Source organism: Zeugodacus cucurbitae, chromosome 4, assembly GCF_028554725.1.
Source record: "Zeugodacus cucurbitae isolate PBARC_wt_2022May chromosome 4, idZeuCucr1.2, whole genome shotgun sequence".
Taxonomy (NCBI): domain Eukaryota; kingdom Metazoa; phylum Arthropoda; class Insecta; order Diptera; family Tephritidae; genus Zeugodacus; species Zeugodacus cucurbitae.
In genome coordinates, this window is record NC_071669.1 from 52048524 (window position 1) to 52075180 (window position 26657).

At 36.3% G+C, this 26657-nt stretch overlaps 2 long non-coding RNA genes across 2 annotated transcripts; both read left to right on the forward strand.

The window, feature by feature from the left end:
• The first annotated feature begins 3413 nt into the window (after nt 1-3413).
• On the forward strand, nt 3414-14166 carry LOC114803745 (uncharacterized). Its single transcript, XR_008470755.1, has 2 exons — nt 3414-4021; nt 13753-14166. It is a non-coding gene; the product is annotated as an uncharacterized LOC114803745 (long non-coding RNA).
• Nucleotides 14167-14717: 551 nt separating this feature from the next.
• On the forward strand, nt 14718-20080 carry LOC105210394 (uncharacterized). The gene is made up of 3 exons (XR_851636.3): nt 14718-17621; nt 17816-18113; nt 18179-20080. It is a non-coding gene; the product is annotated as an uncharacterized LOC105210394 (long non-coding RNA).
• Nucleotides 20081-26657: the final 6577 nt, after the last annotated feature.

Sequence of the window (26657 nt, forward strand, 5' to 3'; positions counted from 1 at the left end):
TCACTGAAATTTTTAAGTGGAATATGTCACTCAATGTCTAGTCAGGTGCGCTCTTCATTTTTTACAGTTTTAAGTATTCGGTACTTTTTTTGTTCAAAACACCTGTGCACAAAAATGACTGGCTAGAAAATATTTAGAACAGTCATGGGTTTCATATGCTACTTAGATAAATATAAATCCCCTCAACCGCCAATTTCAATGAGAGTTAAACATACCATAAATAATAAAGGATTTCGCAACCAAAAATTTTAAATATTGATCGAAAAATGATAAGCTTAAATAAATGTCTCCGCAGAATTATCATGTAAATATTCTTTAATGTTAGACATAACTTTTGATTCAAACAACTCGGCTTTTGGAATAATACATTCTATTAACTTTTTACTATTTTATTAATTATTTAATTTCCATAAGCAATTTCTGAAACGGTGAATGATCGACCGGCAGTAATATAGTTTGGGTAGAGAAACCTTCGATCTTCAGAACAACAGCAGATTGATCTAGTTACAAACACTTTGGAACACGACAGAGTGTTGAATCAAAGGAGGACTATTATTTGTTGAACAATTCGAATCAGCAAGCAAGAAAAAGATAATTTTACAAATGACTTCTTCCCAGGGGAGTGGTCCTCGACTTAAACAGTTCCAAGTGCAAAATAACCAAAGGCCATTAAGGTATTCATACAACATGTCGTACCTATAATGACAGTCTATTAATTTAACAAGGTCCGGCCCAGAACTTTTTACGTTTCAGAGTTTTCTGAAATTTGTATTTTGACCTGAGCCTGAGCACGAAAATGAATGTTTTGATTCATTCTATTAAATTTATAAATTTTCCGGAGAATGTGAAAAACCAGCGTAGTTTGTAGTTTTATAGTGACGTTTTCAAATTATTTATGAAAATAAAGGGATACATTTTTCGTAACCATATGGTCATAGTGGGTTAATTCGTATTAAAATCAAACTAGCACAAGTAAGAAATGGCTAAGTTCAATTTGCAATTTGCGTGACTCAAATCTGTATAATTTTTTTATGCATTGGTAAAACTATATATTATTCGCCACAGAGCTACATTATATTTAAGATTATACGATAAATGAATTTTGGTCAAATATCCTTCATACATATTAACTGATACTATGTACGGTATAAAACCCACCGGAAATTTGAAAAACCTTATAATATGGAAGCTTGGGGAAACTTTGACGATTTTACTAATTTTTGGCACAGATTTAAAAGGAAAAATCCGAATTTCTATAGAATATCATTTTCGGTAAAAAATTAGCTTCAGCCACTGAGGTTATCTGGAGTATTCGGTATCTGGAATCTTGAAAAGTTAGTTAAGAAAATGAAATTGGAGAGTATCTGAGTTTACAACATTAAACATAATCAGACAAGCAAATAAATAAAATTTCATAATAAATCCATAAATACTGTGATCTTGTGCCCATAAGTTTAAGGTCTCCTTTTAGAGATAGTGGATGCAATTCATTTCGATAAATCTGTCTATTGCTTGCAGTTTTCTGCATTGTGTGCAAATAATTTTTTCCGGGAGATTGAGTCATAAGTAAAAAAAGAGTATTCTTCTACTTTCGAAGTTAGTATATAAAATCGAAATATGTAGAGTGCAACTTCTCTAACTCGAAACACCATAATCCACAAAAAAAACTTCGAGCTAGAGAGACTTTGAGTTATAGAAATTTTCATTAAAACATAAATTTTTCAAAAAGCTGTAAAATATAGATTTACCCACAGTTTTAGTTATTTACTTCGAAAAAAAAATTATTTAAATTATTTAAATAATAAATAATTTATATTAAAACATGTCATCTGTAATTTTTTGTTGCAGTTTGCTATTGTTTGGTTCTTGACGTTTGTATCCCATGCCTTTGTTACTCGATTTATGAAATCGATAAGTGTAAAATCATATTTTTTCGCCTCCATACAAATTTAGGGACTCCTTTAAAATTGTTCCTTGATAGTAAAATTTTGTATGTATGTGATTGGCGTTCAACCGTTTAGCCGGTTATAGCCGAATCGATGAGAGCGCTCCACTCCTCTCTTTCCTTCGCAGTTCGGCGCCAGGTGGAGATTCCAAGTGTAACCAGGTCGCTCTCCACCTGGTCCCTCTAACGGAGTGGAGGTCTTCCCCTTCCTCGGCTTCCACCGGTGGGTACTGCATCGAACACTTTCAGGGCTGGAATGTTTTCGTCGATACGGACAACATGACCTAGCCAGCGTAGCCGCTGTCTTTTTATTCGCTGAACTATGTCAATGTCGTCGTATAACTCGTACAGCTCATCGTTCCATCGTCTGCGGTAAACGCCGTTGCCAATGTTCTGAGGACCATAAATCTTGCGCAAAATTTTCCTCTCGAAAACTCCTAGTGTCGTCTCATCTGATGTTGACATCGTCCAAGCTTCTGCACCGTAAAGCAGGACGGGAATGATAAGCGACTTGTGGAGTTTGATTTTGGTTCGTCGAGAGAGGACTTTACTGTTCAATTGCCTACTAAGTCCAAAGTAGCAAGGAGCTGTTGGCAAGAGTAATTCTGCGCTGGATTTCGAGGCTGACATTGTTGGTGTTATTGATACTGGTTCCCAGGTATACGAAATTATCTACAACTTCGAAGTCAAGCAGCTGTACACTCTTGTAGAAGATTGTACCTAGTAGTAAAATTTTAAATTTTGTATTATGCCCTGGTCAAAAAGTTCTATTTATGGTAGGAAATTTGTACGAAATTTGATTTTTATTGCAAATTCAAGAGTTCGAGTTCTGGATAACTTCGGATAAGTTTGAGTTATGAAAGAAAATTTGTATGAAATTTGATTTCTAAACGCTATTGTAAATTCAAAAGTTCGAGTGGAAGTTCCACTGTATTTGGGTTCAAATTTTGAAAAAAGGTCTTAAAAAAATTTACAAGATACAGCCACTGAAAAATCCAAAGGTAAAGTATCTGTTATATATGTAAGCTTGAGAGCCAAAAGAAAGGATTAGTAGGAAAATGTAGATTATATCCATAATTTGGATTTTTTAGTAGCTATGTACATTCTGTAATTAATAAAAAAAATTGACTCGTTTTTTTCGAACTTCGAGTCCAAATATTTCGATTTTGGATACTAACTTAAAAAAACGGAGAATAAAATTTGTTTACTTATGACACAATCTCTTGTTAATTGGTCCAATATCTAGTGATAGTGATCCAGCGCTCCAAAGAACTCAAATACAGATAGTTCTTGCCTTCATTGTCCAATTACGTAAAAATACCGCATAAATTTAAGTTTCCTACGATTTTTTTTTATTTTTTGTTGTTAACTAAAATATGCCATACGATTTAGAAGATTAAATATTAATCGTTATATTGCAGGAAGACGATTAGCTTAATGGATCGCCCTAATATAGATAGTATGTGTGGAAGGAAGTTGCCTATTTATGAGACAAAGCAACAAGTGTTTTCCATAGAATTTTTTTATCGCAACAGGCCGCACGTAGTCTTCATAATTCCAACAAAACGAATTAATCGCAAAGTACACACACACACACACACACTTGCAAACACTTATTTGTGAAATTGCCCGTAATATTGGGGATGTTTTGTGAAATTCGCTTGCAAGCATGCCGTGAAGTGCATTCTATGTGTCGACCATCACGTACACTTAAGCACTTACGCATATACGAAAAGTACACAATGAGGCCAGTGACCACCCAAACAATGGCTGCAACGTATACATGCAATCTGCAATGCACGCCTGCAGTTGACAATGCGAAGTCAACGCCACAAAGTCCATTGCAATGACTTTGGCACAACACTTTTACTTGTTCGCCGTCTCACGCGGCGAGGTCAATGAAATCTGTGCCGAATATGCCGAAATCGACAATTCTAAAAGACAGACGGGTGTTACATAACGCCAATTAACAGCAGCGACAGTAGTGGCAGATGCGTGAGTGGGTTAAAGTACTATATACATATGTATGACGCGTCAAATCGTATCGAAGCGAAATGATCGAAACGAAAAAATCGGGTGAGTAAGACGCGCCAGTTGTTATGGTCAGCGAAATGTTGGCAATTTAAAACCAGCGTAAGTACGTAAGTAACTACGTACATACGTAAGTATGTAAGTATGTATGTTGTAGGAAAGTCAACGAAAGTGCTTACACCATTGACCACCGCTATGCTATAAGCTGGTGAGTCGGCAGCTCGTGCTCGTGCTTGTGCTTGAGTTGTTGTTTGAACGCCGAAGCGTTGCACTAGCGCTCAGAAGGCGGCCTGCCATTGACTTCGGCCGCGCGGTTGCAATTTACTAGCTGCGGAATGTCAAAGGCAAGCTTACGTAAGTGCCACAAATGCTTAATTGCGCGATTTCCATACTTTACATAACAGTGCAAATGTGTTGCGGAGTGCGGAAAATATTTTTTGCACGAATCAAATATTATAATAGCTTTATTGGCAACAATAGTGTTGGCGCAGCGGTGGCAATAGCACCAATTACTATAAATGCAACAACAACACACTTACATTTATAATATACCAAATAGTTCCATACAACAAAGCGACCAACTGTTCACCATTTACACTGTGTTGTTGTTATGTCTTCACCTCCTCGCCCCATCACTATCATATAATTATTTGCTAGCGCGCAACTCTTTTGCTACGATTGATAGTTGATAAGCTCATTATTTGCGGTCGCTGAACGCGTGTTGTCATGCACGCGCCCCAAGCGTAGTAGGCAGCAAATCAAGCAACAAGCAAACAACAAAAACAACAAAAAAATCGAAAAAGAGAAGAAAATTAAAAATAGCAAACAATAGACTGTGCCTGTGTGAAAGTGTAGAAAAATTGCAAAGCAAAGGTAAAGAAATGGGAAAAAAATAGCTAGAAATAAAGCACTCACAAAACTACAACAACAATTCTGGCGAAAGGTATACCAAATTAGGGTTATGCGTGTGATTTGCACTCACACGCGCTTATGGAATTTTGCAATAAGAAAGTAATTAAGCTGCGGAAATAGTAAATTACAACAACAAAGATTTGATTCAGACAATGTGGAACCGGTTGTCGATTGTCCGTTTCACTATGCCACAGAGGTTGTTTATCGAGGAAAGCGGATATGGTAAGCTTGTTGTTGTTGTAGTAGCGGAAAACATTCCTCACATAACTTTGATTTGTGGTAAGCTTCTGTGACCACAATGCAAAAATTTTGCCATTTTTTAGCTTAATGGGAAAACCTTTTTGGAAATTTTCATGAAGTCAGAAAGGCATTCAGACCACTGCCGCGATTTTATGCAGACTTGGATATCAAAAAGAGGACAGAGAATCAAAGTGTTAATTATACCACGATTTATTTTCATACCATTTGTATCGAGCTATTTCGATATAAGACCCTTATGGGTTCCAGATTTGCAAAGACATTACATCTTATTTCCCTATTATAGAAATGGGAACTTCATAGTGCACTTGCGGTCTTCTTTCATCAGCATGTGGGTTCTATCTATGCTCAGCGAACACTAGACAATTGGCAGTAATTGCAGGGCGACAATACAGCCAATCTTTGAAGCTATAAACCAAATATATTTCGATAGTAAATATGTAAATAAATCTAGTAATGAACTAAGGAAAAAAGAGGAAATATTGAAATTAGAATTTTTAACAGAATTGTAACCAAAAAACTCACTTTTTTGCCATATATTGCTTCGAAAAAAATAGTTATAATGAAAATAAAAAAATCCTTCGTTCATTAACTAGATTGCTATTTCAAAGCTATGTGAAAAAATTGAACAAAATCGCTTCATAACTTTTCGACAAATCGAGTTCACCGATTTGAAAATTTGAATTTTGAGATAAACTTCCAAAGGGTTTACATATCTCTTAGGATATTACTCGTATTGTATTGATATTTTTGGACAGTATTTGAAACATATTGCCCGTTTTATTAGAAAACATATTTTTTCTTCGAATTTTGAAACCCACATAACCATTTAACAGATACTCACATGGTAAAAATTTAGCTTGATCTGTGCTATCATTCTGTAAATTACTTACACCGTGTGATGGAACCATAGGAGTTGCCTTTATGTCGCGATGTCTGATTTCGGTATCCCCGCAAAACTAATACGGCTGTGTAAGCTGAAGTTGAGCAATACCAAAAGCTCCGTCAGGATCGGGAAGGACCTCTCCGAGCCATTCGATACCAAACGAGGTTTCAGACAAGGTGACTCGCTATCGTGTGACTTCTTTAACCTGATGCTGAAAAAAATAGTACGAGCCGCAGAGTTAAACAGAGACGAAATATTTCCTGTCATCAAACAAACAGTCAGCACATTCGCGTCTTGGCTCCCAAGTCACTGTTGACAGTCATAACTTTGAAGTTGTAGATAATTTCGTTTATCTGAAACCAGCATTAACAGCAATAACAATGTCAGCCTGGAAATCCAACGCAGAATCACTCTTGCCAACAGGTGCTACTTTGGACTGAGTAGATAATTGAAAAGTAAAGTCTCTCTCGACGAACAAACACCAAACTCTTCAAGTCCCTCATCATTTCCGTCCTATTTTATGGTGCAGAAGCGTGGACGATGTCAACATCTGATGAGACTGGGAGTTTTCGAGAGAAAGGAACGATGGAACGATGAGCTGTATGTGTTGTTCGACGACATAGACATAGTCCAACGAATAAAAAGACAGCGGCTACGCTGGCTGGGTCATGTTGTTCGAATGGACGAAAATGCTCCAGCTCTGAAAGTGTTCGTTGCAGTACCCGCCAGAGGAAGTCGAGGAAGAGGGAGACCTCCACACCAGGTGCAGACCTGGTGCTTCCACCTGAACCTGGCTTCACTTGGAGTTACCAATTGACCAAAAGGAGAGATGCGTGGCGCGCTGTTGTGGACTCGGCTATAACCGCGTAAGCGGTTTCTACGCCAGTCAAGAAGAAGAAGTGTGATGAAACCACTCCTTTAAATTACAAGCTGAAGAATAACATATAGAATCCAGGAGGACATTTTATTTCCTTACGGATAAAAATAATACTAACGGACGTGGTAAAAGTATAAGGATGCATTAAAAATACAGAATGCGAGTTGAAAAGTAATGCTAAAAAGGAACGGGGAAAGTAACGTCTAACCTGGACATTGTTAGCTCTACTAAAGCGGATAGAAAGGTCCATATAAAGCATAGCTCAGTTCTGACGAAACCGAAGATTAGCCATTTCAGCAGAAATTGTATTGGAATATGGATTTTTAAGCGTGAGGTTTTCACGTGTGGTTGAAACAATACCCTTACTTCGGAACCATTTTCAATGCTGACATTATTGCAGAAAGTGGTCGAAAATTGGGTTTATTTTCGAGTCAGCACCGTGCCCAAATTAATTTTTAAAACATAATAATAAACCCTGTGCGTTTTATTTCTTGATGAAATCTGTATACTAGAGAGAAATATTAATTAACCTCGCCGATTTTTAATTGATTGTTGTGGTTTCAGATCTGCGCACTTAATAATTATTTGATTAACCTTTAGTGAGAAAAGTCTAATAGTAGATCTATAGATATACATATGCATGTATAACAGTTTATTTGATTATCATCATGACATTGCCATAAAATAATAATACGTACATGATCTACATCACTAATCAAATTAACAGTAATAATATAAGAAAATAATTGCGAACCATTTAACTGGAAAATTTCATCAGCTCACTCCAAAAAAACGTAGTATCAGAAACTAACACACATTCATATCTATATGGATTTATGTATTTTAATATACAAATACATTGAAAAATATATGTCACTTGCATGTGATAAAAACAACAAAAACACACATTTAGTTATAAAACAAACAAACGAAAAAAAAGCCACGCGCACACCAGCGACGAACGGCAGTCGTCGGCATTTAGCAATCAGCAATCAGCAGGCAACCGTCAATGGGGCGGTAAACGATGAACGATGGGCGATGGGCGCTGTTCTATGGGCGACGACCGGCCAATAATCGTGGAGAGGCGACGACGAGTTCACTGTCTAAAGTTCTTGCTGACGCACAAGATCGCTATCGCCCATAGCCAGTGTGGCGTTCCGCTGTGGACCCACTGCCGTGCTGCATTGCGATCGCTAGTCATTGCTATTTCTATATATATAAGTATGTATGTTTGAACGTATGTGCGCTTGTATCGCCACAAGTTGCTGTGTGTGTGTTTGTAGGCAACAATTAAAGTATATTTGTACTGGCATGCTCATATTTTATAGTGGCAATGGCAACAGTCTTATGGGCGTGCGCGTGCACAATCGAAACGAAAACACTCATCCTTATCTCTGTTGTTGTCCTCGTCAACAACACCAGCTACCAGAAAAGCCATCAACAATAATAATGTTGATTACAACTAGACCAGGCTACAGTGCATGGGCGTCACATACATACATATATATATCATATGTATAATACTTTATACATATGTAGGTATATAAATACCGTAGGAAAGTTTTATCATTTTGTCCAAAGATTTATTTTTTGTTGTACCAAGAAACGTTAATTGCATGTGATATCTAGCGTAGCAAGTTGAAGTGTGCTGTGGTAAAAATAGTATATTTTTATTTGAGAAAACTTTTTTGTATAGTATTTTAGGATGAAGGTCACTTGAGAACGTTTTTCTCTCACCTGTTGTTATAGTTATGGACCCATCCGTATTCTTGAAAGACACCATCAAAGTGACAACCACAAAGATCTTTTCCCATACTTCAATTCATTAATAATTCTCACTGAAGTCATGTTCTGTTTCTTCAATTGTCTTCCAAGTGGTGGGATGTAATCGCTATAATAATGGTTTGGTACTCACCATGTTAAAAAAGAGAGCACCAATCAATATTTTTGATCTTTAAAATTAATATTAAACGTTATTAGGCCTAGTACAGAACATATACAGTTGAACTTCCATAACTCGAACGTCTATAACTCGAGGTCTTGAATTGGCAATAGAAGACAAATTTCATACAAATTAACTGCCGTATCTCGACAGTCTCTCTAACTCGAAGTTTTTTTGTGGATCATGGTGATTCGAGTTATGAAAGTTCCACTGTATTTAACTTTAATATGATACGTCTGAAATGATTTCATCGAATACTCAAAACAATTCTACGAACAATCTGTCTTTAATCGAACGCTCTCGCATACGAAAACTTTGTCTAGACGTGGCTATCTCCTATTTTAGATACTAATGTATTTTATTTCCCTAAAAGTTGGAATGCAATTCTATTGTTTTCGTTAGATTAGAAACTAAAGATCTTTCTTTAGAAGAACAGATGTTCAGAATGTTTGGATAACATGAGGTCGTTCTAGTTGCTAGACTCCCTTAATGCCCCCACTAACCCCACTAACATAGGAACAACCAATTAATAGGTCTACAACTTTGCTTCCGCCATTTTCCAATAGATGTCTCTAGGGTCAAGCACTGATCGATTAAATCGATTTTTTTGTATCGATCTTGGACATTTGTGTCAACATTAACTCAACAAAATATTTGTAGAGATCTGTTTGCATCCCAAGCTTATTCTCTACTGAAAATGTCACATTTTAAACCGAATTCTCGACATTTGCGGGAAATTTTGCTTTTCTTTTTTAATTCCAAGAAAAGTGCGGCTGAGGCCCATCGAATGCTTTCGGATACGTACGGTGAGGCTGTTCTAAGTGAAAATAAGCCTTAAATTTACAAAAAAAACGGCGGAAGCAAAGTTGTAGACCTAATAAATTATAGATTCAATATGCAATCATTTAAAAAAATATATATTTAAAAAAGTTCTGTAAACATGAGATCTCTCTAGTATCTGCTTGTACTATTTAATGTTGTTTTCTTATCAACTTGAACCTTATACAACTTTGTTCTTTTTAAATCAGTTTCTAAGCTTACATGTCAGGTCTTGAGCATTTTCTAACTCAAAGTACCATAGAAAGTACTAATTACGATATGCAAATCGATAACTATAGATCATATCGCTGGGGAATTACAGTACAAAAGCATTCTTGTCAAGAAGACTGTGTCTTCACTATATAAAGAAAGCACTAACCTCGTTCTGAAATAAAATAAAAACTACATAACATGCAATAATCTGAACAATGTAAGCTATTAAGTCAAAAATATAATTGAAAGAACTATTTTCCGAAGCCAAATCATTTCCACTGTACTTATATAACAAATATATATACATATATATGCCTTTACCATAGTTACAATTAATTTGTATATAAAACGAAATGCCACCTGTTGCTCGATTGCTCAATTCTCGCTTCTAATAAATACAATTATTTAGGTATATTTGTAACTATACTATATAACTATAAGTACCTTAAAAAAGTTTATACAAACTTAACTTAGAATCATACAAACACACAACCATCCATGTAACGCTGAGCATGACAAGGGCACACCAAATAGACCAAATGGTAAATAATTGTAATTCCACCGTCGATTGTTTTCTATTTTCATTTGTTTTTCGTCTATTTTTAAAATTTCTACTATTTACTATAACCGAAAACAAGCTATGAGCTCATTTATTTCATTTTGAATTTCTATACAAGTATGTATGTATGTGTACATACACCGTAAACAGTAACTGTCGCACCGGTGTGAGTCGGCCTTTTTCAGCTTCTATCTTATCAGTGCCGCAAAGTGAAGTGGTGTGGCGTACATTGGCGGCCTCGTTCAAATAATGAATTTAAGGTCACCAATGTCAGTTGGCAATATCCGCGTCAAAAATGTTCGATAAGAAAAAATAAAGCACTTAAAAGGTGATTTAAGCGTGAAACTTGAAGTTATGTACCGCGCTAATAGCGACTAATACACAAGTTTCCTTATTCTATAACGGAGATGCACTTGTAGAGCGGTTTATTCTTTTATATGTGAGTTTAAAAAACATGCTCGACTCATATACAATTTTACGAGAAGGATTCAACAAGTCTACAACATCTTAGCTTGTTGTTACGCTAGAATCTAACTTTTCCGAATATCCATCCTTCAGACAGGGATATCTTCCAAGGTATACATATATGTAAGTATCTACTATACGAGTACACAATTAAAATCAATTGCGATTAGAACGAAAATTTCATCAAATCCATCAAATCTTTAAATAGTGTTTAGTTCGATCTCTCTTCGGAGCACAATGGTCCTAATGGTTTTCCTCGATGTTGGCACTCAAATTTAGGGTACATTTTTTGTTGTTGATGTTTTTCAAAAATTAGTAGTAAATCAATCAACCTTATTACTTTATAAAATCATGATGAAACTAAATATTGTACTTTGGTTGGGTTCTTAGTTTAAATATGGAAGGATATTACAGCTTTCAACCACCTTAAGGATATTAAATTTCGTCGTTGCCGATAAAGAAGATAATAAAACTTTTTTATTGAAAAATACTCAGAAAAAAGTTCTTAATGTTGGCCAAAACACGAACCATAACACACCTTCAGGTTACACTATATGGCTTTCCAGATTTTTTGAGAATAGTATTTTGACAACAAGTTAATGAAAGCGGATCATTCTAACTACATATGTGTATTAAAAACCATCAATTTAAGGGGTTATGTGGGTAATAATATTTCAAAATTAAAAAAAAAAATCGTGTCTTATTAAATAGTGCAATATCTTAAAAATATTATTCAAAAATAGCAAACCGAATAATATTCTAATAGATATACCCTTTCGAACTTCCGTCCATCAGGCCACGTCAGTAAGAATGTAAAACTTTAAACGCATTAATCTCAAAACTCAAATTTTCAAGTCGGTGGATACGATTTCTCGAAAAGTTATGAAGCGATTTTTTTTTTAAATCCATACATCTTTGAAATAACATTATCTAGTTAATGAACGAAATAACCAAACGAGGTTTCAGACAAGGTGACTCGCTATCGTGTGACTTCTTTAACCTGATGCTGGAAAAAATAGTTCGAGCCGCAGAGCTAAATAGAGAAGGTGCAATTTTTTATAAAAGTGTACAGCTACTGGCGTACGCCGATGATATCGATATCATTGGAAACAACACCCGCGCCGTTAGTTCTGCTTTTTCCCGTCTGGATAAGGAAGCGAAGCGAATGGGTCTGGTGGTGAAAGAGAACAAGACGAAATATCTCCTGTCATCAAACAAACAGTCATAACTTTGAAGTAGTAGATAATCTCGTTTACCTGGGCACCAGGATCAACACCGATAATAATGTCAGCCTTGAAATCCAACGCAGAATCACGAGGCAATTGAAAAGTAAAGTCCTCTCTCGACGAACAAAAACTAAACTCAAGTCCCTCATCATTCCCGTCCTACTTTATGGTGCAGCAGCGTGGACGGTGTCAACATCCGATGAAACGGCACTAGGAGTTTTCGAGAGAAAGGTTTTGCGGAAGATTTATGGTCCCTTAAACATTGGCAACGGCGAATACCGCAGAAGATGGAATGATGAGCTGTATGTGTTGTTCGACGACATAGACATAGTCCAACGAATAAAACGACAGCGGCTACGCTGGCTGGGTCATGTTGTTCGAATGGACGAAAGTGCCCCAGCTCTGAAAGTTTTCGATGCAGTACCCACTGGTGGAAGCCGAGGAAGAGGGAGACCTCCACTCCGATGGAAGGACCAGGTGGAGAAGGACCTGTCTTCACTTGGTATTACCAATTGGCGCCAAACTGCCAAATGAAGAGATGCGTGGCGCGCTGTTGTGGACTCGACTATAACCGCGTAAGCGGTTTTTACGCCAGTCAAGAAGAAGAAGTTAACGAACGAAGGATATCTTTTTTCTTTATTACAACAATTTTTTTGAGCCAATATGGGGCAAAAATTTAAAAATTCAAATTTCAATATTTTCCTTTTCCCTTCGTTCATTAACTAGTTTTATCCGTGTACTATCGAAATATTTTTGGTTTATTGTTTTTAGATGAACCACCCATGAGTTTTGATGTCCAACGCAAGACCTTTTTTTTTGGACACGTCATGGAAGATTATGTGCCAACGGTTGAGTTTTCGTATTTTTAAATAAAAATTTCACAAAATACTGTTTAAACATGTATCTTTGATACGCTGAATCGTTTAAATGAAATATATGATTGTACATATTTAAACAAAAAAATTGTAAAAATATTCTTGCTTTTTGACTCTGAAACCCACCTAACCCCTTAAAGCACAAATAATGAATTTCGTTTTGCTAGACCTTTTATTTGAGATACCTTGGAAATATCTCTAAGGATACATATATTTTATTTTTTGAATCGAAAAATAGGCTTAGCAAACACTTAGGAGTAGCAAACACTTACGAATGATATATATATACATATATACATACATACATATATATTCATGTAATTCATATTACAAATGCTCACATGTTGTAAATGCCTGTCCTTGCGATTTTTTCATTATACAAACAACGAATAATCACGTTCACTTGTTTGGCTGACGGCGTTTAGTCATCGATCAATTCGAAGTACACATACATACATACCCACACCCTTACCTGAATGTATGTATGTATGTATATCTGAGCTATAAATTTTCTATTTTTATTCTAGAAAATATAGAATTTTGAGTATTTTTACAATAACCCTGAACAACCTAGGCACATAAATAAATACAGTGGACACATCAACTCACATACATACATACACACAAACAAATTAAAACTGTTGAAAATTACTATACTTAATATTTGTTTTTATAAAATATGGCTTGGTAAAAATATGTATGCATGTATGTATGTGTGAATATTTATTTGGTGTTTGTTTATAGATTTGTTTACATTCTGTGAACGGCATGGTCAAAATGGGACAGACAACGCGATAGCCCTTCAAAGTCAGTTGGCGAGCACGAGTAACCAACCAATGTAATTAATTTAATCACAATAACAACGCACAACAACAACAACAGCAATAATAACAATAACAATGATAGTACCGATTGGGCGTTCTTACGTGCTGGCAAGAAGCAGAGCACAAAGGAAAAATAGATCAACACAGCTGATCGCTTTCCCTCGTTTAATCACGTAGGCACTGCTCTGGCTCGGCAGTCGAGCAGGCGAGGCTAGTCAACCAAAACGAGCGCCATCAAAAACAACAATCTTATCAGCGACACCCAAAGTTAAAACGATTGATGTCGCCAGCACCACCACCACCACCCTCGCCAATGGAGCAAAGTGTGTAGGTATGTATGCACCGTAAAACAGCAATAAACATTGCCACTTGTTTGAAATTATAAATATCTATGAGTGACAATGTACTTATGATTGTGTACTGAAAAACATATTTGCAGATACTATATATAAATATGTATGTCTGTATGTATAAAAAAATTTATAATTGTGCCTTTACCCTGTATAAATTTAGACTAGCTCCGAGCTAATACGGTCGTGATGCCTTTTACAGGAGTACTAGGCAATAACCAATGATATTTGATTGCAACGGACTGCCCCCGAAACTCCCGAGAAACTTGGACTCTCTTAGTCTCTGAATTAGTGCTAAGTAACAACTGCCGCGCGGAGTCAACTGGAACCTGTTCGGAGCCCTACGAGACGAAAGTTATACTTCGAATATAATACGAGTGGTTCCTACATCTATTATAAACGTAGACGTATGGAGAAATAAGAGTTTAAGGGGCTGTACCAGAGTAACCTATGAAAAATTAGGCGATTTTCGTGATTTTTTTTAAGAAAAACTCGATCGATTGTTTCGAAGTTTGTTGCACATAATAAGGTATATTTTCAGCTACATTTCAAATGTTTTTAGTACAAAAATATTGAAAAATAACGGAGTTATAGCTATCTTCGGAGGTGCCAAAAAAAAGTTCCCTAACTGCTGACATGATTCCGGTCGAATGAGTTGCTGAAACAAAAAAAAATCAAAAAGGATATTAAAGTTAAATATATTTTCTATACAATGACCTACGATTTTTGAAAAATATCAAAAATTGACAAAATGGCGTAGTTCTGAAAAAAATTTCGATTTTTTCGGTAAAAAAATGGTCTTTTTTTTAAATTCCAAATTGACAATTTTCAACCAATCAAAAGTATCGCAAATTTGAAGTCAATCGGTTAATTTCTCGTTGAGTTATGATGTCCGCAATTTTGAGAAATGTCGTTTCGAGAAAAACACGTTTAAAGTTTCGACTATGATGGCTTATGCCCGCGAGCGGTCGCTGTTTAGAACGCTGCCATTCAAAAACTATTCAAGAAACGACCTTACCGCTTTCACTGGGTATTTTTGAAAGTATAAACTATCGAATAAGCAAAAAATAAAAAAAATCGATTTTATGAAAATGTCACACTGATGGCTATACCTTAAGATGGCGGTTGGCAGAAGATGAGATCGGATAATTCCGTAAATAAATCGGCCTTTTTAACAAGGTATTTGAGGAAGACGGAGTGAAATCATGCCAGCGCTTCCTCCTTCAATGTCCAACAATCACCAGACTAAGGTTAAAATACCTCGGTAGTCACATCTAACCCAGCGAATAGAATGGTATCGACCGACTTAAACAAACTTTGAAACAAAGTCCAATCGCTTTGTCGAATCGTGAGAATCCGTAGGAGTATATGGGTGCCACAAAGGCCAATCGAAGCTGTCTAAATGAGATTCTCTGTAGTCGTGGATATCTAGCCCTTGACCTAACCTAACCTAATAAGGTATTTAGAAAATATTGTATACATATAGGGTTAAACACCTCGGAAGGCATACTTTCGTCGAACCCAGCGAATTGACTGCTATCGACATAAGCCGACTTAAGGACTTTCAACAGAGTCCAAGCGCTTTGTCGAATCGTGAGAGTCAGTTGGAGTATATGGGTGCCACAAAGGCCAATCGAAGCTGTCTAAGTGAGTTTCTCTACAGTCGTGGCGATTTACCTCTTGACCTAACCTAACCTAACACCGTATTGAGAAAATATTGTGTACACTATTGTAATGTGTTACTTAAATTTACTTGCTTACTTTAGTGATACTTTTTTCGTTAAATAGGGTGGCTTTTGAGAGCTATATCATATCCTAGAGACATAATTTCGAACCAGTTGTCAAAGTAAACTAATGTATTTGACTTGTATGCTCATTTGACAAACGGTAATGTAAAGGCTTAAATGAAAATACTTATAAAAACATGAAGTTACATTTCTAAAAAGTCACGCCCTTTCTGGAAAATTCAAGAATCAAAATTTTACTGTAAGAGCATCTTCGACAATCGGGCTCATTTCTGCTATCCTGAGTAGGCTCTGTACTTCCTTGTACCAAGAAAAAGTTAATACTGGTGGGTTCTACATGCCAAAATCATTATGGGTTCCTTTATTTTCTTTTAACTTCAAAGGAGTGATATATTTCTAAACCCGAGCTTCGGCGGAGTGGTTAATAAGTTATGCTACTAGTGGAATCTGGGTATTTCCACGAAATTTTCCGTCATTTACAAATGTTAATCAAAGTTTATCGCTGAGAATAAAACAAAGCTTCGGCAAAAGTATATTTTTTTAGTTCATAAGCCTTATATGTACATAAAACCACTCGAGATCTCAGCCTACACCCAACTAACTCCCACGGTAACCATTTTGCACCAGTTCAAGTGGTGTGACGAATGCATAGCTATTACATATAGATAAGTATGTATAAAAAGACTGAAAAATACAAAAATATAACCCTATATAAATATTTGCATGAGTACAATTGTACATTATCAGTCGACGCCGCCTCCTCCGTCTGCAACGCCACCGTCTACCGGATGCGCCTTAATCGCCGATAAGAATTTGTTGTGCACACCCCAATAGGCATTCGGGTGAGGTGGCAACAGTGACTAGCCAACGTCAAACCGTCAAGTGAACCGAGTCAGCAGACCTCGAGATCGTGTGCGTCGCAAAGCCCCAGATGTTATACTCACACAAACGTTGTCGCGACATTACGAGTATACTACCAGTGCGAGTGCCAATACGAATATGACCATAAGTTGTGTAAATATTTGCTGTGGCTGGTGCAGCACGACAACAATATCAATGCTTGTGCTTGGAGTGTGTGTGTGTGCTTTAACAACAAAAACAGGCAAGAACAAGAATAGCAAATATGCAAACATCTACAAACATACGCGTGTAAATATGTATATTTAGAAAAGCAAGTGTGAACGTGACAGCAGCTCCACCTTCCACAAGTTGTGCTTATTATTGTTGCTGCTGCTGCTGCTGTTGTTGTTGTTGTTGACTTTTAGTTGCGAACGAAAGTGATTGCATGTAAAACAAATAAAGCGCCGCCTCGCCGAACACCGGCGCTCCAGCGACAAGTGCTCCATCAACAGCTACACCATTAGCACCTACCCACAACCCCACCCCCTCCGCTGGCACAGCAGTAAGCGTCGACAATTAACCATTTATAGTACTCGTGCATGCTCGTAAAAGCGGTAAATAGTTATAGCGAGGGAACCAATAGGCGGCGGTGGCGGCGCATAGTAGACGGAGGAGACGGGTGATGAGGTTTACAATCGACGTGTTGCCTTCAGGCATTGCACGCTGCCACCGCCGCCGCCGGTGATAAGCATTACAGCGGCGTTGCAGCGGGGTGGAGGGGGGCGTTGAGCAAAAAGCAAATAACCGCTGATAAACGCCACGACAAACAATTCATGGAAAATTTCTGAATAACAGTATAAAGCTACAATCGTACATGCGCACACACGCACACACCTACACATAACTGCTATTCAGAATTTGCATGCACTTGTTGGTGTGTGTGCGTGTGTGCGTTGGCACTGTTGTTGGCGTGCTGTTGTTTATTTATTTATAACTCAGCCACTCATCAGGCACACGCAAATCTGTTTTATTATTTTCCTTTTTCTAGATAAACAACAATATAACAACAACAAGCGGCATAACGACAACGACACAATGAAATCAAGTGTATAAAATGATGAAGCAATTGGGTGCACATACGCACACACCAATACATATGTATATATGACATGTATTACAGTGAAAGAAATCGCCTGGAATATATGACTCCTAAAATTGCCGTACAAAAATAACAAATAAAGTCTTAATTTAGACAAAAAACCATGGCGTTTTGCTCAGGTGCACGTATTTGGCAGAAAGGTGGGAATATTATTACATACATATGAGAGCCTTAAATGTACTTATATGTAGGTATATGTATTTGTATTATTTGTACTTGGTATGTATGTAGTCTTATTATCATTTCCCTTAGTTATAAGGTTTCTAACCGCTCATTGACCAATTGACACCTATGCGAAAATACAAAAAATTGGTTATCACATACGACAATATCAAGTGAAAACGGTCGTGGCCGAAGGCCGTTGAATCGTCCCAAACAGTGGCCAAGCCGGGATTGACGGCCAGGAAGGTTTTGCTGTGTGTTTGGTGGGATTGGAAGGGAATCTGCGAACAACTGGACCGCTTGAAGCAGGCGATCGATCAGAAGCGTCCACAATTGGCCAACAGGAAGGGTGTAGTGTTCCACCAGGACAACGCCAGACCACACATTTTCTAGATGACTCGTCAGAGCTACGGGAGCTCGGATAGGAGGTTTTATCGCATCCACCACATAGCCCAGATCTTCGCAAGTAAGGAGGGGGTCTTCTACGAGGGGGGTATTCTGAAGTTGCCGTCTAGATGGAAACGGATTATCGAACGAAACGGCGCATATTTGAACTAAATTCGATCATTGTAACATTTTTTATAAAGCATTGAGCAAAAAAGCGAAAGAAAAAAGGATTAAACAACCTAATGTGAGGGTTGAATCCATTTCTGAAATATTTTGTTATCAAAAAGTAAAATAAAATAATATTTTTTATTAAGATCTTCTGATCGACAATTACCCATAATTCTTAACCTAGTGTTAAGTAATTCTGTATTTACATACAGAGATACATACTTCTTTAATTTGTTTATTCCATCTACTCTAATCAATCCTGTAAAATATTCCTTGATTAGCTAATGTCTGTTATCAATTTTCAATAGACTGTTTTTTGACAGATCACGCGTGAGTCGTGTTCAGTTTTGTTTGGCATTTCAACATGGAAATACTTACGCTTGAACAACGTATATAAATTTCTGCCCCAATGGGTATGCAAGCAAACAAAATTGCCGAATTTGGGCTGAAGAGTAACCTGAAGAGATTCAAAAGCTGCCATTCAAAAAACAACGGTTTGGTTTGGTATTTCAAGGAATCATCGGTTATTCAAAAATGATGCCGATGAGAACGTAACCGTCAATGTCGAAAGTTATCGCGCCATTATTATCGATTATTTGATGCCTGAATTAAAACTCGTGTTCTCGGCGACATTTGGTTTCAACAAGACGGCGCCACTTTTCATACATCGCATCAGTCAATGTATTTACTGAGAGATCACTTCGGTAAGCAGATAATTTCACATTTTGGGCCGGTCGGTTGGCCACCAAGATCGTGTGATATCACACCGTTCGACTTTTTCTCATGGGGATATGTAAAGTCAAAAGTCTATGCGGACAATCTAGCTTCGATGCAGGCCTAGGAGCAAAACATAACGCGGATCATTCGCCAGTTACCAGTCGAAACGCTCGAACGAGTCATCGAAAATTGAACTCAAAGGATGGACCATCTGAGACGTAGCCGCAGCCAACATTTGAAAGAGATCTTTAAAAATAAATGCCACAGAATGTTTCATCGAATAATAAAACTATTCAAAGAATTGTTTATGCTGGATTATAAAACTTTAATGGATTACTGTAATTCAGACATTTTTATAAGAGTTCCGTAAGGATTAAAACTCATAACCGCCTTTACGTCAACCTAAAAATTTTAAATATTATAAAATTGGTCTTGAAGATTTTAATCTCCAACCCTAACTATGAATATACATGTATCTAATGCTACTGTCACTACATATCACAGGAAAAAGCCTAATATTAGGGTTTTCAAACTTTCAATGGACTTTATACCATATATATGCAGAATATGTGAGTCAAATTGTTTGTTATATTAATAAATTTAAATAAATAAATTGCGAGAGTGTAAAATGCCCTTCCTTACTTGTTTTTTTTTTATTTTTTGCTATAAAAATAGAAGTTTTTGGAATTTTTAAATAATAATATAGCGTTCCATGCGTTTTCATGTGTTGAGTATACTCAACAAATTTCAAGTCATTCGCCGTTTTTGAGATACGATGGAGGAAAGTTTGAAAACACAGTTTTGAGCGTTCAAAGTTTCCAGCTGCCAACTTAGCGCTTCGGGCAGATCTTTCTTCTAACTGCTGTATCTTTAAAACGATTTCGAATTTCTAAAAATCATTTTACTAGCGTATTCTGACCATATTAAGGAAGTAATTTATGATTTAAAAAAAATTTTTGAGCCGATAACATGATAACAAGGTCCGTTAGGACAAGATTACATTATTCAATTATATCTTATTGAGCTCGTTCTCCTGTAATACATACATACATATAGTCAAAGATCTCGATCTTTGTGGTAGATCGATAAATATCGATAAATATTTTGTTTAAACTTTCGGAACCTAAGAAAGTTCATCAACATATTGGGTTTCCGCAGAATATACCTTTAAGGTCCAGAGTATAATAATCTAACTCTCTCTACCAATAATTTCTGTGAAAATTTCTTTTCTTCAATGTAACTTTGGCTGAGGTTGAGGCCTTCTCATCACAAATAACAAACCGAGCTCGCCTTTCAGCCCTTAAGACGTGCTCAAACGCAATTCTTTTAATTTAATATTCCTACAAATTAAATGAGTGAAAACCATATAAAAAGGCACTTTCATTAAATGTAATGATAATACCGATTCCCATAAGCAATTACAAGTACTTAATGATAACAAACAGTAAAATGGGGAATGTGAGAAAAACAATTGCAGTGAAACACCAATAAACGTCAGCTCATAAACGGTAGCAACGGAAAAGTAAAAGGCAAATCTGCAAGCGAAGAAATAAGAAATTAACGAAGACAATTCGCAATTATACACAGCTTTATTCATTACTAGCTTCCGTTTCGGCAAACAATCTTCGTATCACTTTGAGTACCACCTTGCCATTTGTTGGTGGCATGCAACATTTGCATTTACACTGCAGCAATCGGATGAAAAAAGCTTGTGAAACAACGTCTTCAAATGCATAGCGAGGCAATTAACACAGTATTTTTGTTTTTGCTTTTGTTGTTGTTGTTTCTTTTTATAGATTTCAATCTGTGAAATAATCGGTGCAACAATCAGGTGAACACAGCGACCCAAAATTATGTTCCTGACACAATAACTTTGTTCACAAATACATTGCATCAACCAAACATGGATCTCTTGCAGTAAGCGTTCCAAACACTCTAAAGCCCGATCAGCGTAGACAAGTTTTGAGGAATATTTCGATTTTCGATAGTTGTCGATTTAAAAATCCGGATAAAATCCTGGCTCCGTTTTGGTTATATAAACCCGAGTGTGGTAAGAACGACGCACAATTGAGCGAAGAAATATCATAATATGTGGCAATTTTCTCTTAATTTAATATCCATATGTACACTGGAGTTTGTCTTAAATCCTTCTTTTGGTCCAACCATTCTTCTAAAATTAATGTTTATATTATGTAAAAACAACGGGATTTTATTTTTCATTTGTTAATTAAATGATTATCGAGTTTCTAGATGCTCTGCTAATAAGAAAGTAGATTGCTCGTGGGCAACATGACTTAATTAGTGCCACAAGGCGGTAGGTCATCTCCATACAAGCAATTTGCAAATGGCCTTAAATTATATATATTTATACAAGATGTTTATGTAAAGAATGTATAAATCTTCATGTATAAAGGTTCATATATACATTTTCAGTTATATAAATGCCAACATACATATGTATATACATGTGTGAGTATGTACGTCTACCTTTACTACCTTGCATACCATGGTGTTAACTTAATTAAAAAAATCGGGACGCACCAATGATAACATTCAGTGAAAATCGCGACCGGCCGGTGTCCGCAGCCGCTTGGCAGCCTTGCAATTGTAATTATGTGTTTCGATCGCATTGCTGCACATCGTCCCGCAGAGGCATTTAAGCATTATGTAAAATAAATGCAGCGCGTTGCCGTGAAAGGGATTTCGAACCTCAGCTGCACCAACGATACAAAGGCTCAACCGCAATGGAGCAGCAACTCCAATGAAAGGCACGCACGCGCTGTCGATCGTCCAATTTGCCAACCAATCATCACTGACCATGCGGTTGATTACCAACACACATACCACACATTCATACATAAGTACATATCTCGAATTGTTGTAGTCAACGAATATGAAGGTTGTGCGAAAACAAGGAGATTCGTAACAGCGTACACATTTATACATATGTGCGTATGTATTTGCAATAATATATGTACATATATAGATATGTGCAAATATCGGAAAATGTGTGCACTTAAATGTCGGCAGACTGTATATTACGAAAGCTTGTCTGACAGGTTGGCACATATTAGCGCACACGGGAGCCACAAATGGACGCACACGACGCATAACGAATCGGCGGCAACCGGATAAACATCAATAATAACGACTACATATGTATATTTATATATATATCCCGATTGTACCTATGTTCATCGTATATAAAAGATAGCGAAAGTTGAACGAGCCCTGTGCACACTTCGTGTCAAAAAATGGATGCCTTTATCGAAAACGGGAATTTTCGGAGCTTTCATAAGGCCGGATATTTCTATATTTACATACTCATATAATCGAGTGGTTTTTAATACTATGACTTTTATAAAAATGTGTAAACAAATCTATAAAGCTATGGAGATCGATTAACTCAGACAATTACGTTATTAATTAAGTCACCATATATAGTGTTCAAAAGTACTCAGTTAAACATAAACTATCAGTATTTGACAGCTGCCTAAAAATTTCTTTTGCTTATTGAAAATTTTAATTCATTACATGCGAGTTTTGAATCTTGGAATCCGTATATTTCGATTTTGGAGGCTAACTTCGAAAATCGGAGAATACAATTTTTTTACTTATGATCTCGTGGAAAAAATTAATTTGATGTAATTTCCAAAAAAAAGTCGATTTTGTTGTATATATATATATATGTATATATATTTGGCGTGGGAATCGCTTTAAGTGGTTATAGCCGAATCCACCAGAGCGCGCCACTCGGTTCTCCTTTTTCCATTGGAGCGGAAGTCGTCCTCTTCCGCGGCTTCCTCCAGCGGGTACTGCATCGAACACTTTCAGAGCTGGAGTGTTTTCATCCATTCGTACAACATGATTCGCTGAACTATGTCAATGTCGTCGTATAAATCGTACAGCTCATCGTTCCATCGTCTGCAGTATTCGCCGTTGCCAATGTTTAGAGGACCATAAATCTTGCGCAAAATCTTTCTCTCGAAAACCTCAAGAGTCGTCTCATCGGATGTTGTCATCGTCCACGCCATACATCAGGACGGGAATAATGAGCGACTTGTAGAGTTTGATTTTGGTTCGTCGAGAGAGGACTTTACTTTTCAATTGCCTACTCAGTCCAAAGTAGCACTCTATTCGGTCATTCATTGAGGAGGTTTTTTTTTAAGTGGTGGGTCCCAAACCCTACGCACAACCGCAAAAGCGGGCTTCGCCTTCTCACTTTAGCTCGCCTTCAAACGGATGTCTGTTGGCTACCCAGAGGATACTTGGTCTAAAAGCGGAATTCGTGAGCTGCTTAAGTCATATGCAAAAGAGTCGTTCCTGGCCACTCCCAAGTGAATGGCAATCAGAAACTTTCCTCACTTGTGCGAACTTCTACATATGACACCATCCCCCTGTCGTATAGTGTTATTAATAACCGAATGAAGGAAGGAAAATAATAATATTTATCAAATATATTTTTTAATCAGTTTAAAACAATTAATTATGGTATAAGTAATCCTTTTTGAATCATTTACTGATTGGATAATTATTTAATTGCACTAACGTATGGCAAATTGAGAGTAGACTATATATTTAATTGAGCAACAATTTGTTTTCCTAACATTTCCCTTCCCTTCGCTCATTAAACAAAATACAAAGAATTATATGAAAATTTTTATATCTCTTTCTTTTTAATGAATTACTAATTGCGTACTTAGTTAATTGCGCTACCATGTTATAAATTGAGTTGAGTCCGTAAACAACGTCATAAAAGAATTGTACATTTTATAATGGAATTCAAAAGCAATATTACTATAGATTTCTACAACATTTATCGCCTTATCTCAAAGTGGGATGGATATTCTACAGTAGATTACCCATGGCCAAATTAAAGAAGTCGATATGATGACTTTTGACTTGGGCTTATTAAAAGCAGATTATGCTACAATTTTTCAACTCATTTTGGCAATCAACTATAATACATTTGAACTGAGTAAATGCTAAAAACTAAAAGGACTGAAAAATCTAAAATGGGGAACTTGCTTTGAAATAGAGACGGCAATAACACCTTTACTGAAATGTTTTTTCTTGGCATGTGAGTTTCAGAAGGAAATAAAACATATATAATTCAATCTGAAATTATAAAGAGAAGGGTTTGTAGTTATGTTTTAAAAATGTTTTTGGGTAAGTGACCACCGCGACTATCTCGAATAAATTCCTGCCGAGAGGTCCAATTTTCAACCACGTTTTGCAGCAACTTGTCAGCAATAAACCTTGTTCCGGAGTAAGTCTGTTCATTAATGAACGACAAACTGAGTACAAATCAAAAATACTAGCTCCAAAAAACTGTATTCCCTCATTGAAAACCACATCTAAAAAAAAAAAAAAAATACATCCATATAGTTATATAAAGTTAGTTTTTTTGGACACCGAAAACTAGGAAAATTCAATTATAAAATCATAGTGTAATTTGAGGGAAACATTAAATAAATGCATAGATCTGCGGCCGCATGGACCACAGGTATTAAGTATATATTAAATACTATATTGTTAATGATATAAACCTTAAAGTATTTAAAATTGCATGATATATTTTTTTTCTTCAGATTTTCAAAATTGTAATTAAATTCCTGTTTTCTTTTATAAATATTTCTATCTTGATTTAAGTGAACTGGACCTTATGGAGAAATTCAATCTCTTGAAATACCTTCGGATCTCTTTAAAATGGCAATGCCCTAGTTTTTCGATTTTGGACTATTTGAAGTTTAATTTCAGAGAATGAGAGAAGAATGCAGGAGGACACATCCGGATTTATGAAATGTTTAAAATAAAGCTGACTCTGTTAGCTATAGCATATCTTCACACTGATACCAACACACACAAGCTAATCTAATATATTCTGCGAAACTCGAAAACTCTCCAGTTTTCTTAAGTATAAATAACCACTGACTTCGTTAACTCACACACACACACATGGAAACATACGAATTGTTGATTATTTTGACTAACAAAGGTAATAGCTTTTATGGTTTTTTGTGAAATTCCATGACTAGGAAACTGTTGTTTATATGGTAATAATAATAATAATAGCAACAGTATGACGAATTCTTTACTATTTCAAGAATTTTGTTGTTTATCAGTTCACGTGATGCTTCCTCGTGAGAGCGCAAGCAACACAACATACTGTATACTACAAACAGTTAATGTCAGCAGTTTAATATTTTCCATAATTAAGTGTGGAGAGCGTTGCAATTAGTTGAACTGACAACGTAAGCGTAAGCGTACAAACATATGTCGAGCTTGTTGTATATACATATGTACATACACGGGTATTTCTATATATTTTTGTGTGGCAAACGCTTCATTAACGTTGACCGATTAGTACACGGCAAATTGTTATCGCTAATGTTTTGAATAGCCGAGATTAATTTGTTGACGTCAATATGCAAGCGCCGAAAACAGCGTAAAGCTAGGAAAGCAACAACAATTACAACAATAACAAAAAAGAAATTAATTGATAGACGGCTGCTGTCAAGCTCAGTGTCCACGAGTCATCCAAAAGTCTAGAATAACCTACATACAGACGGACAGACACAGTTTCAAGCGTCGAATAAATAGATTGCAGCAAACAGTACTACAGGTACTTATTTACATACATACATACAGATATATATATATTCTGAATAAACATTAATTTATTTATTTCAGATTGATGCGATGAGAAATGATTATTTTATAAGTGGGTATGTACCGCATACAGATCCGGACCTTAGTACAAACAATTTATTATATATAAAATGAAGTGTACACCATCACCACGTGCGACGTTTTTTTCATATAAAAAAGGGGTAGCAAAAAGGCCATAATTTTCGTATAATAAACAACAACAACGGGGTTATTTATTTTATTGTGAATTAATATTTTAAAGCGCTTGATATACATGCATACACATATGGCTACATACATAGTACTTGTGAAATATTAGACTTATCGGAAACGTCAAGCGTACGTACAGTTAGAACGTGTGGTCATTAGTATATTATACATATTAGTACTTGTACCAAAAATAAACCATATTGTGCTTGTCATTGGAATCGTCGCTGAAGATTTGTTTCGATCGCATGACTTAAAAAGAATTGGCGTACATGTTTATTGACTCGTAAGGCATAGGCATAGACATTCAATATTTAATATTTTTGTTGTATTACAACAGTTTAATGATAATCAGAGCAGTTGTTTGTGGGATTCGCGTTCTTCAAGTGCTGTAGAATCTAAGGCAGATACTATGTTATTCGAAAATTCGTAAAATTTA